The sequence below is a fragment of the Opisthorchis viverrini genome (genome assembly GCF_000715545.1).
Source record: "Opisthorchis viverrini unplaced genomic scaffold opera_v5_473, whole genome shotgun sequence".
NCBI lineage: Eukaryota > Metazoa > Platyhelminthes > Trematoda > Opisthorchiida > Opisthorchiidae > Opisthorchis > Opisthorchis viverrini.
In genome coordinates, this window is record NW_008752136.1 from 197,145 (window position 1) to 209,694 (window position 12,550).

General features: G+C 45.7%; 1 protein-coding gene across 1 annotated transcript in view; it reads right to left on the minus strand.

Annotated features, from left to right (window-relative positions):
• Positions 1-3,529, minus strand: part of T265_11305 (hypothetical protein) — a gene marked incomplete at both ends in the record, with an annotated part of 52,068 nt that extends 48,539 nt beyond the window's left edge. The window contains one exon of the mRNA XM_009177929.1: positions 3,460-3,529. The remainder of the gene's footprint in view (positions 1-3,459) is intronic.
• Positions 3,530-12,550: the final 9,021 nt, after the last annotated feature.

Genomic DNA, 12,550 nt, shown 5'->3' on the forward strand with positions numbered 1-12,550 from the left:
GCCTGATCATTGGGTTGGCCTTTTGAATGCTTCCAGCCCGCTCCAAGATCTCCTGTACGTCGGATGGGGAAGAAAGTGTGACTTGGAGTCCAAGGGTTCGCTTACTTCCCTTTTGGCGTAGCCATTCTGCGTGGAGCGATTTATTAGGCTTGTTGAGGATCGACTGTGCCAGATTCGCTGGCGTGATTTTTCCGGAGAATGACCTCCAGATTATCAGTCCGTTTGCCCTTAGGCGCCTTTCCACTGGAGACGCCGTGGCGGTTTTTGTAGCCGCGTCAGTAAGTTGTATGACTTTCTTCGCAGCCATGGGGCCCGGTATGGATATCGTGAGGTACTGGTTCGGCGAGGAAAGTTCCTTGTCAACTTTCGTCCAGGTCGCTTCATTCTTAGCGCCTGAGTCCTCCAGTGCCTTTGAAAGATGCTTCAACTTCGTGTCGAGTATCCCGATGTAGGCGGAACACTGACAGTGGTCTTTCTGAATCTGCACTGGGGACGCTTCTCCACGCCTGATGGAGATTCTAGCCCGACCTTGTTGAACATTCTGTCATTGCCCCTTAAACACGGTTATAGTATTTTCCTTTGCCTCCGGAGCTGCCGTGCACAACAGGAGGTCATGGACCGATACACAGTTTCACGACCGTTCAGCAAGTCGCAACAGCGGGTGACTCAATTATTTACTATTTAAAATGGTTTGCATTTTTGAAGCATCCGAAACAAGGGGAGCACTATCGGCTGAATGCTAAATGCTTTTGGACAAACTTGCCGGGAACATTTCAACCTCCAACGTTTCAGAGGCAGGCAGAGAATTTTTAATTGCCACATCAATAATAAATTTGTGGAAGATAGACGAGAGGGTGCAGCCTTGTCTCACACCAGTGCACGTGGTGAACTCAAGCAACGGATTTCCGTATACTCATAGCACACTTAGCCCTCATAGGGGCTACCGCGGTACCGTCACCGCGACGCCGTACTTCGGTCCGTGGACAGCCTTGTACATGCACATCTTGGATGAGCTGTTTATGGTTGTCATAGTAGCTAGGTTTTTCTTGGGTCCATCGAGGGTTGACGGCGGTTCATTGCTGCCATTCAAATGAGGTGATATGACAGCCGTGTCTACATTAAGGATTCAAAATAGGAGTGTCAAAAACGTCTGCTAGAAAGCCGCCTGAAATAACAGAGTCGACAGTTGTCACAACTCCTAACTGGTTCAATGAGGCGACAGTGCTCGATTTCAAGAACAATAATCGATATTCGGGTGCAGATAATAGGTCTGCGGTTGATGCGAACTGGAGTACACTGTCTAGGTTGCATAGGTGAAGCCTCATAATCAATGTAACACATAGACACGGGCCTAGCAGTTGCAACAAATATTCGAGATGTGTGGCAACATGTAGAGTTATGATTATGAAGGACCGTTGTTGGTCATTCCGTTAGGCCGCTGCGCATAGGCGAGGCTCCACAAACAGCGTCGCCCATAGACACGAACCCAGTAGTTGGGATGAGTAGTAGAGGTGAACGACAACGGCTGCCGTTATCATGGTGATCGCTTTATGGTGGTCAGCACCTACAGAACTTTATATTTTTAATAGGCATGATATCATTGCGATGGTAATTTTTACCCGCAACTATCACGTGGTGCTGTATTATCTACAGCCTAGATATACATATTTGGGGAAGGGGTCATATACAGAGATGGCTCTTGAATCGCTGCCGCACAGTTAATGCTGTTGTCCAACAATTTTATACTTAATGGAAGCTGAGTTTCGTAGGAAAAACGTTGTGGCGAAGTTCACTGAAAGAAATAATCTCATTTGTTAAACCTGAGGTATGTGAAGCGGACAAACATCAACAACCGATTTTCCTGGTTAGAACCTGTATTGGAATTCTTTAGATATTCTTTTGTTCCTAATGAACACCGAAGAACGCCAAAATGTTCCAAAGAGAAATTATGTAATTTTCTCGAGGGAACCACTCACAAACTGCGAACCGGTGATGGCACGTGAGCTTCAAATTTTGCTCACTGAGACATAACACAATGAGCGGCATGTCATTAAAAGGTGAGAATTGATTAGACCAACTTTCCGTAAAAATCACATTTTTGAAGACCCAATAGTTTCGGCAAAAATTTTGGATGTGCTTCTAGTGAGCGGCATTAATTTGGAAGGAGCATGTATGATTGCTATATACCGCCGAAACTTCTGACAATCGATGGAAGCAAAGAAACTTTGAGAGAAAAAACTACAAACGTGGGGCATCTGTAGGTGTGACGCTATTCAAGAGCTTGTCTCAAAGCTAAGGTATGGTGGAAGCAGCCTCGGTCAGAGCAGAAACAAAGTTGGTTCTTACGGGGTTGTCTTCAGATAATCCGTCAACCTGCGCAAAATAATGCAACAGAGCACCTTAAATGCGACGAATACAAGGCTGATACCACGATGGTTATCACATGACGTTCTTGCGCTCCTTTTGAAAGCTGGGATAACGGTCAAGGTTTTCCATTCCACCGGTACTCTGTTTTCGTTCCAACTTTTCCGTAGCATAGTTGCCACAGGATCTCGCAACCTTCTTTGAGGAGCGCAGGGTGTAGACCATCCGTACCAGGCGTCTTGTCGCGCTTGAAGATTCATATCACACACTGGATTTCTGTCACTGACGGAAGGCTGGTGAGGATATCCCATTCGGGCTCGTTGGGTTCTTCCAGCAGTGGTGTTGTAAAAGACCATCTGAACTTTTCTCGAAAGCGTTCAGCCCACCTCCCAAGACAACCATTGATGGAAAAGTTGACTTAGACCATTGTGCAAATCATTTTCGCTCTTCTTCTCTTCCAACGACAGCTACAATCGATCCTGGTTTTCTATTGAGATTCTTTCCGATACATTTGAATTAACTTAGAAGCCTGAATGTTCCAAGCCGGTGAATGGACCAGAATTTTTGTAAAAGTTGCTCATCTACAAGATGGACGGCTTGAGGACGTAAGCCCGTCATTCTAATGCAACACAACCAGGAGCAGCCGTCTTACGATCAAGCATTTCAAAAGAGAGTTGTTAGAAGAAATGTCCTCAGGCGAACTATTCCACTTTGGCAACAATTTGTCTTGTATACCATTTCAGCCTTTCATTGACATCAGATTGGACTGCCAACTTCTTAATTAGATATCATGGAACGATTCTGTTTGCGGTACACCTGCTTCTGTTCGTTTGCATTCTCGATTCCGATGTACTGATAAGTTTGACTGATACACCATCAGCGGCCGCATCGCTGACATCTGTCTTCTTTAGACCAGCTGATCGAATCAGCTGAAGTATGGCTTAGCTGTTGCCCGCAGGAGAAGCCTTCTCCACCTCTTGGGTCTTCGAAATCCACCAGTGTTCCTTCATTCTTCGAGCCCTTGATCATCCAGCGCTTGAGGGACTTTCGTTTGCCACCACAGCTGCTTTTCTGGCAGCAGCAAGATCCGCTTACCTTAATGATATCCCGTTTTGATTTGGTTGAGAACGATGGCTTGGACAAACAGTTATGATTAGGGCATTGCATATGTTGCCCGCTTTTATACAACCCCCAAGCAATTTCTCGTCATCCGGATAGAAACTCTCAGAGTATGCAATGCACATTGGCAAGCAGTCATGACTCCAAACACGCACAGAAGACACAAGAATGATATCATCCACACCCTCAGATCAATAAGTTCCTTCTCAGGTTTTTGACATTGGGACTCTGTAGACATACCAGAATTTCCTCCTCGTCGACGAGGAATGAAGAGTGAGTATACTTGTCGGACGCAAAAAACGCTCACAGCTAGCTTATACGTTAAGAACCCAAAAGTCGAACAAAACCATCAGAACCAGCCCTTCGAATGCCTAGCTGACGATACGGTGTCGGATATAAGTGGCCAATAGGTATAGACATCCGGAACGCTACTGAAAGCCGCAATGTGTGGTTGCGGTACGACCCACCCAACCCCATCCGAACAGTGGATCTCTGATGGGATGGTGTCTTTGCTGGAGACCCAGCGACAGATCTCTCCCGGCCGCAGTCAAAACTATCTCCGACAAATCATCCGACGCCAGGCAAAACCGAGTATTCGCGCAGACCGATAAACTTGGTGGACCGAAATTCCAAGGAAATGCAAAGAATGCTGGAAACGTCCGAAGGCCGTTCTGCTGGATTCGTTCGGCTGGTCCACGGAAGCCTCTAGTCAGTTAAATAATCAGAGACCAAACGGCTCCCTGATATACGGCAGAGCGCAAAGTTTGGACTGCTGAGCACAGCACTTCGAATAGCAATTTAGCTGGCCACCTGCTACTTCCACTCCAGAATCCTGGCCCACATCACAAAGATGGACAGTAAATGTGGAGCCGCCTTCAGTTTCAGAAGTTTCCAATTGTGTTTCTTCACTCAAGCGTCATCGTGCTGCTGGTCCTGACCGACCTTCCAATTGCTATTTTCGAGGATTGCGGTGGGCTCCTCAGACAGGGCCTGTCTAGCCTATTTCTCTCCAACTGGGAAAAAGAGACTTCTTCAAAAAATGGGATGAATCAATAGTAGTGCCTATTTCAAAAGAGTACTCGAGGTGAGTGTAGTAACCACAGAGCTGTTAGTTTGGCTTCTGTTATGACAAGGCTCCTGGTGTCACTTGCTCTCCGTCATCCTTTGGGGGCACGCGAAAAATTGACTCGCGAGAATCATGCATGCTTCCGATCGAGTAGAGGCTATGTTGACCACATCTTCACACTGCCAGGCGTTAGATCAACGCCACATGTACAGGCGACCCACAATCGTCGTATTCCCTGACTTCAATGGTGCGTTTGATTCCGTCGATCAGTGAGTACGGTTAACTACACATGCCTAACAGAGTATGCCGCAGAAGTTTGTGAACATGATCAGATCCCTATGGTCGCACAATTCTTGGCGGGTTGGAGTGTATGGTGAGCCCGTTAAAAGCTCCCTTCACAAAGTGGTGTCCGACAAGATTGTCCACTCTCTTCATTCTTAGTTAGCTTCATCATTGATGAAATACTGGGGCGAACGCTGGATGGTCTTCAAATTGTTGCTAGTGAGAACCTGTCGATCTGAAGTATGCAAACGACATCATTCTCACCGTTGAAGACCAGACTGGGGCGCCTGTATCTGGACGTAGTAACGACAATTGGTTAAGGAAATTTAAGGACATAAACTTCTTGTTTCGGTAAGTTGAAATATTGACATTTCGACCTTTGGGACGGATGGAGATGATCGCTTCATGGAGTTCACACTCCCAAAGTAACCAGATAATTTCCTGTCAAAGGTACCACAAAGAATTTTAACGAGATGCCACCAAACAAGGTTCGTCATTCAATGTTCGCGATCATTGTCCCAACATTCGCAAGGGGGGTACCAGTGAACCCACTGCGCATGTTGCTGATGCCACAGAATAATGTGATTATGATTGAGGGGGCATTTTATTCACCCCAGCTTCGCGCTAGTCCCGACCATTCACGAGATGCAGGCTTTCCAGCCACGTATTTGAGTGGAATCTAACACGATCTCAATTTGTCCCTTCAGTGAATAATCACTGAATGCCCACATATGGTAACTTGAAGGCTGATACTGCAATGGCCAAAAGTTCTGAGCCGGTTTAGCGTTACATTTTGCGCCGGATGACCGGAAAAGAAGCTAAATTCAAAACGGAATCATTGCAACCCCACATTGTTTTAGTTTTTTGACGGATTTCACTGTCTATGCCACTAAGCCCATCGAGAAAACTGATGCGTCGTGCGCGATCAAAATGACCACACACAGTGTAGAGTAAATGTTTTTGTAGTGTGCCAGAATGGCACACCGTTGATCATTCAGACGGCAATGTGCCGACTGAATAACGACTCATGGCTGCCACTCGAAAACGCAAAGTGCACCCACTATAATGCGTAGAGTGCAAATGTGATACTGATACAGTTGTCGAGCCGCTTTGTGACTGCGTCCTTTTCGGGGTAACTTGCCACACAACGTACCAAACGAATCTTAATATTATAGGCCTCGATCGGCCCACCGAGGCCACTCATTGCTGGAATATTGCGTGCAACAAAAAGGGTTTGGACGGCGACAAACATCTGACAATAGCGCCACATGCTGACATGATTGTTTCCGTCCCGGCTGAAACCGAATTGGAGACCGTCGGTGCGCGCGAAACGTAGCTTTTGCAAAACACACGTCCGACATCACTAGTCCTTACATTGTACTTATGCTCACGAATCCCGTTATCAGAGTGCAGCATTGTGCTGTGACATTTACCCTTTACTTCCATGCTCAGTCACAGTTCTTACGTGCCTCGAAGAAAGTTACGGACCGGCAGCAGACAAGAGGTGGACCACAGTGGTTACATGTCAGTCAGGCGACGATTCGAGGACATGGTGAAAGTTATCCGCCGTAAACACCCAGTCAAACTGCACACCAGATAGACCTCAGGTCGGACTGCGTAGGTGTATGTCAAAGAAATCAACTACAGTCGGTAGCTCTTGAGCGCTGGAAAACCGAAAATCCTCAGCGGAAATTCAAGTTAAATTAGCGGCACACGAAATTAACCACAGAAGTGCGTGGTTGCCTGTTGATCTCCACTCGCACTTTACCAGCTCAATCAGTAAAATTGGCCCAAACGGAAACTACGTCTTAGAAGACGACATCAACGGAGCTATTAGATATGTAAGAACACGACGTGCTCACCGCGAGTTTGCGATTGGAGATGGTATATCCTGCCTAAATGTGGGCTATTTATGATGCAGCTCAGGGTTTCCAGATTAAACAGTCAGGTGTGTAAACTACCAACCGGGAGGTTACGGGTTCTAGACTATATTTCCATAGGATGCGTACTGTTGACGATTCAAAAAGAAGGTTGGAACAGCTCTACAATAATGCGAGTAAAATAACGGCAGAAAATGTTACCTCCTTCGTCAGTATAGTGGCTTACAAAGCCTTCAAATCTCTTTTGATGTTCATAGCTATACGTGGAGGAATTTAAGGTTTCGAGCAGCCAAGCGGCGAGGTGACATGCGCAAGTTCATGTGCGCAATTTTATACGTAAACACAAACGCACTTGGGGACACCAGTAAAGCTAACCAGCAAAATGGGCGAGTAGTGTTAAAGTGGAGTATTGTATGTTAATGCCCAATGAAGTTGGGTAGTTTGACGGCTTACGCAAGTGCGGTTACCCAAGGTAGGAAAGATGATAGTTGTTCACCGGCGAGGATCAAACAAGGCGGTTCAAGTGATGTTTCGGCAAGAATCAACGTTTCACCAAAACGCCGATATATGGGGGAGGTCTGTGTCAGCCTAACCAGCCCGAAGGCATTCAAACTTGTTGAATGACTGGATGGGGCCGCGGGTCTGGTACGTACAGAATACATGAAAAATAAATCGGTAGCATGAGTAAAAAGAAACTACAGTTTGTCTGCAGTTTGTCTTTTTAAAATCCTCTCATAAGTTCTTGTACAAAAATGTTGAACTTTCTCGCGTTGCAATGTTGAGCTATTTGCTGGGTCAGGAAATATTTTGGTACAGCATTAATTTTACAAGTTTCCGCCGTGTATGGATGGAGTTTCTAACTTAGTACGACCACTTTCGCAATGGAAGACGTCTTACGAGTGGAGTCATTCGCAAGCCCCAGCATGCCAACATTGCATGTTTTGTTTTTTAAGTTCCTTACAAGTTAGGTGAGCCTTTTATAGCTTAAGTCAGTAATCATCTGGACCACTAGAGAAAGAATAATCCGGTGCAACCAGTAATCTTTGGTACTGAATATTATTTGAGCACTAAATGTGGGGTGATTGACATATTGCACAAACACCTCAACCGTTGTAGCAACGCAGAAGGAGCCGCTGGTTTTTATTGCATAAAGATACAATTAGAGTTTGCATTGTTGGGCTTAATTATTTTTTGGATTTGTTAAACTGACCAGGAAAGCAGGTAGTTCTTCCCCGTCTTCATTCGTCGCCCTTTGTGATCACAAATGCAATCAGATTCCGGGGTCTGTTTTTCCTTGCGACCACTGCCATTTAAAGGGCAGAATGATGGTTTCTTGCTCACCATAACACGCACTACCGTTCGTCCGACGGGAGCCCTTGTACTGTTGTTTTGTGGTTTGCTCCGCTCGATACCTTCTCTTAGGAAATTGTAAAATAACATTTATGCAGATTTTTCTTACGCGCCGTTGCGATGACAAGCCAACTTGTTACCGAAACGAATTTGACAATGGGATGTTACAGCTCTGATCTTGAGTAATTTATTTGAGTCTTGCTAGGCAGCGGCAATCTGGTGAGGTTATTTTAAACGGCCCAATTGTTCACCTTTTCATGCAAGATAAGTTGGGCGTTGCTGGTATGAGCAACGATATTGTCTGGTTTTACGTCCGCTGTAATAGGCTCTCCCTTTAGCTCCCGTTTAACTTGTGGGATATTACCAAATTGCATGTTGGGGTTGCAGGTGTATATCATTTACTTTGCGCTGTGCTTCAAGGTAGAAAGGTGAAACTTGATGGGTACTACCAAAATCGCCCCACCAAAAAATCTGCGTACCATGTAACATTGCCCAGTGCTACTAAGGAACTGCCCATGAGTGCACAGCTTCCGCTGACGTGCGACATTGTGTCAGTAGAAGAAGGTGTAGTTTGGAGGACAGTTACTTAGAGAAAAGATGCCAGCATCAAGACGCTTGGCAAATAATTTGCCACTAGATTTAACAGCGGAGTTGGTAGGGGACTAGTAGCCAGAGGGTGCGGTAGCTGGCCTCAAACTAGGTCATCGTAAATGAATTGTCGGTCAAACGTAAGAGCTTAACGGATATCCAGAGAAAACATATGTACAAGTTTGGGTCTGTAAATGTCGTTGGCAACAGTGGCTGTTACCCTAGACCAGTAAGTTTATCCTTCACGCAAGTCACTCTGGTGAGAATGGGAAGCAGTAGCGCGGTGTCCTTTTGGAAATCCCAGAAAAATCGCACCCGTTAAGTAGAAAGCCAATGTTAAAGGTAAAGCTCGCTGAGAAGACGAGCACGACCACCAAGCATTTAACACTCACTTAAAGAACAATCGCAGCGCGCAGTTTTGGTGCAAGGCCGGTCTCGGAACATCGCGGATATCGTTTGAAAATCGTTGGAGGAAGTGCAACTATTGGGCAACACCAGATGGAATAACGGAGGGCCCAGGTGAGGGTGCGATTACAGGGAGGGTTCGAGTCCGAGATTTTTACACTCGGGGAAGACCAACCAGCGCACGCTGTAGGAGACATACTACCACTATGGTTATGAATGATACCTAGTGGGCAAAGACAAGGGAATCATTCAAATTTGCAGTCTGAGCTTTCTGGGTGTCGCGACCGTTTCGAACGCCTTCAAATCTCTTTTGATGTTCATAGCTATACGTGGAGGAATTTAAGGTTTCGAGCAGCCAAGCGGCGAGGTGACATGCGCAAGTTCATGTGCGCAATTTTATACGTAAACACAAACGCACTTGGGGACACCAGTAAAGCTAACCAGCAAAATGGGCGAGTAGTGTTAAAGTGGAGTATTGTATGTTAATGCCCAATGAAGTTGGGTAGTTTGACGGCTTACGCAAGTGCGGTTACCCAAGGTAGGAAAGATGATAGTTGTTCACCGGCGAGGATCAAACAAGGCGGTTCAAGTGATGTTTCGGCAAGAATCAACGTTTCACCAAAACGCCGATATATGGGGGAGGTCTGTGTCAGCCTAACCAGCCCGAAGGCATTCAAACTTGTTGAATGACTGGATGGGGCCGCGGGTCTGGTACGTACAGAATACATGAAAAATAAATCGGTAGCATGAGTAAAAAGAAACTACAGTTTGTCTGCAGTTTGTCTTTTTAAAATCCTCTCATAAGTTCTTGTACAAAAATGTTGAACTTTCTCGCGTTGCAATGTTGAGCTATTTGCTGGGTCAGGAAATATTTTGATACAGCATTAATTTTACAAGTTTCCGCCGTGTATGGATGGAGTTTCTAACTTAGTACGACCACTTTCGCAATGGAAGACGTCTTACGAGTGGAGTCATTCGCAAGCCCCAGCATGCCAACATTGCATGTTTTGTTTTTTAAGTTCCTTACAAGTTAGGTGAGCCTTTTATAGCTTAAGTCAGTAATCATCTGGACCACTAGAGAAAGAATAATCCGGTGCAACCAATAATCTTTGGTACTGAATATTATTTGAGCACTAAATGTGGGGTGATTGACATATTGCACAAACACCTCAACCGTTGCAGCAACGCAGAAGGAGCCGCTGGTTTTTATTGCATAAAGATACAATTACAGTTTGCATTGTTGGGCTTAATTATTTTTTGGATTTGTTAAACTGACCAGGAAAGCAGGTAGTTCTTCCCCGTCTTCATTCGTCGCCCTTTGTGATCACAAATGCAATCAGATTCCGGGGTCTGTTTTTCCTTGCGACCACTGCCATTTAAAGGGCAGAATGATGGTTTCTTGCTCCCCATAACACGCACTGCCGTTCGTCCGACGGGAGCCCTTGTACTGTTGTTTTGTGGTTTGCTCCGCTCGATACCTTCTCTTAGGAAATTGTAAAATAACATTTATGCAGATTTTTCTTACGCGCCGTTGCGATGACAAGCCAACTTGTTACCGAAACGAATTTGACAATGGGATGTTACAGCTCTGATCTTGAGTAATTTATTTGAGTCTTGCTAGGCAGCGGCAATCTGGTGAGGTTATTTTAAACGGCCCAATTGTTCACCTTTTCATGCAAGATAAGTTGGGCGTTGCTGGTATGAGCAACGATATTGTCTGGTTTTACGTCCGCTGTAATAGGCTCTCCCTTTAGCTCCCGTTTAACTTGTGGGATATTACCAAATTGCATGTTGGGGTTGCAGGTGTATATCATTTACTTTGCGCTGTGCTTCAAGGTAGAAAGGTGAAACTTGATGGGTACTACCAAAATCGCCCCACCAAAAAATCTGCGTACCATGTAACATTGCCCAGTGCTACTAAGGAACTGCCCATGAGTGCACAGCTTCCGCTGACGTGCGACATTGTGTCAGTAGAAGAAGGTGTAGTTTGGAGGACAGTTACTTAGAGAAAAGATGCCAGCATCAAGACGCTTGGCAAATAATTTGCCACTAGATTTAACAGCGGAGTTGGTAGGGGACTAGTAGCCAGAGGGTGCGGTAGCTGGCCTCAAACTAGGTCATCGTAAATGAATTGTCGGTCAAACGTAAGAGCTTAACGGATATCCAGAGAAAACATATGTACAAGTTTGGGTCTGTAAATGTCGTTGGCAACAGTGGCTGTTACCCTAGACCAGTAAGTTTATCCTTCACGCAAGTCACTCTGGTGAGAATGGGAAGCAGTAGCGCGGTGTCCTTTTGGAAATCCCAGAAAAATCGCACCCGTTAAGTAGAAAGCCAATGTTAAAGGTAAAGCTCGCTGAGAAGACGAGCACGACCACCAAGCATTTAACACTCACTTAAAGAACAATCGCAGCGCGCAGTTTTGGTGCAAGGCCGGTCTCGGAACATCGCGGATATCGTTTGAAAATCGTTGGAGGAAGTGCAACTATTGGGCAACACCAGATGGAATAACGGAGGGCCCAGGTGAGGGTGCGATTACAGGGAGGGTTCGAGTCCGAGATTTTTACACTCGGGGAAGACCAACCAGCGCACGCTGTAGGAGACATACTACCACTATGGTTATGAATGATACCTAGTGGGCAAAGACAAGGGAATCATTCAAATTTGCAGTCTGAGCTTTCTGGGTGTCGCGACCGTTTCGAACTCTTTAGCAACGAGCACCAAGGTTAGCAACCAAACCGGCAAAATTTCGAACGGATGACTACGCAAGTGTGCTGTACTATAAAAATGAAAGTAGTTGCACGGAATACAAAATTACAAACCTCAACGTTTTTCGACAAACGGTGAGGTACTCCAACAGGCAAGCAAAGCCGATATGGATCAACAGTCAACGCGTGCTCGAAAGCGGGCCGCAAACTCGTGCATTAAGACAAATTTACAAATTTACAGGTTTTGGTACAAAAATAGTATAACCGAAGCGGTAAAAACGATTTGCACGGTGAGGAAAACGGAAAATATAAATGTCCTGTGAAATTAAAGATAGGATTCAACCACACCGGTTCAAAAGGGGCGGTTCATTTGAATTGTTGACCGGGAAGGCAGTCATTCAAGATGGGAGGCAATTTCAAATATATACGAAGTTGCAACATCGCCGGCCAAAAATTCCTACGACGGTCAGTAAGCGAACTGGTAAGTTATCAGGAAAGCTCTGGCCTACAAGCATGCAACGTTAGCCACCTATTTCAAGTGCTCCCATTCGCTCGGTGAGGAGTATTCTTGAATAACGGCTAACCGATTGGCTACAAAGGTACACAACCTCGCGACCTGATTACTGATGTAATAATGCACTATTTGTGAGTCTGTTCAGGGAGTGGCCACGGAGAAGTTGGGTAAACTCTCGATAAGTAGCTTGTAGACCCTGGCGGCTAATGCGGCGGACGCAAGTTCTAACCTCGGAACGGTAACGGTCCTTAAATGAGCACCTCTGGATTTTCCG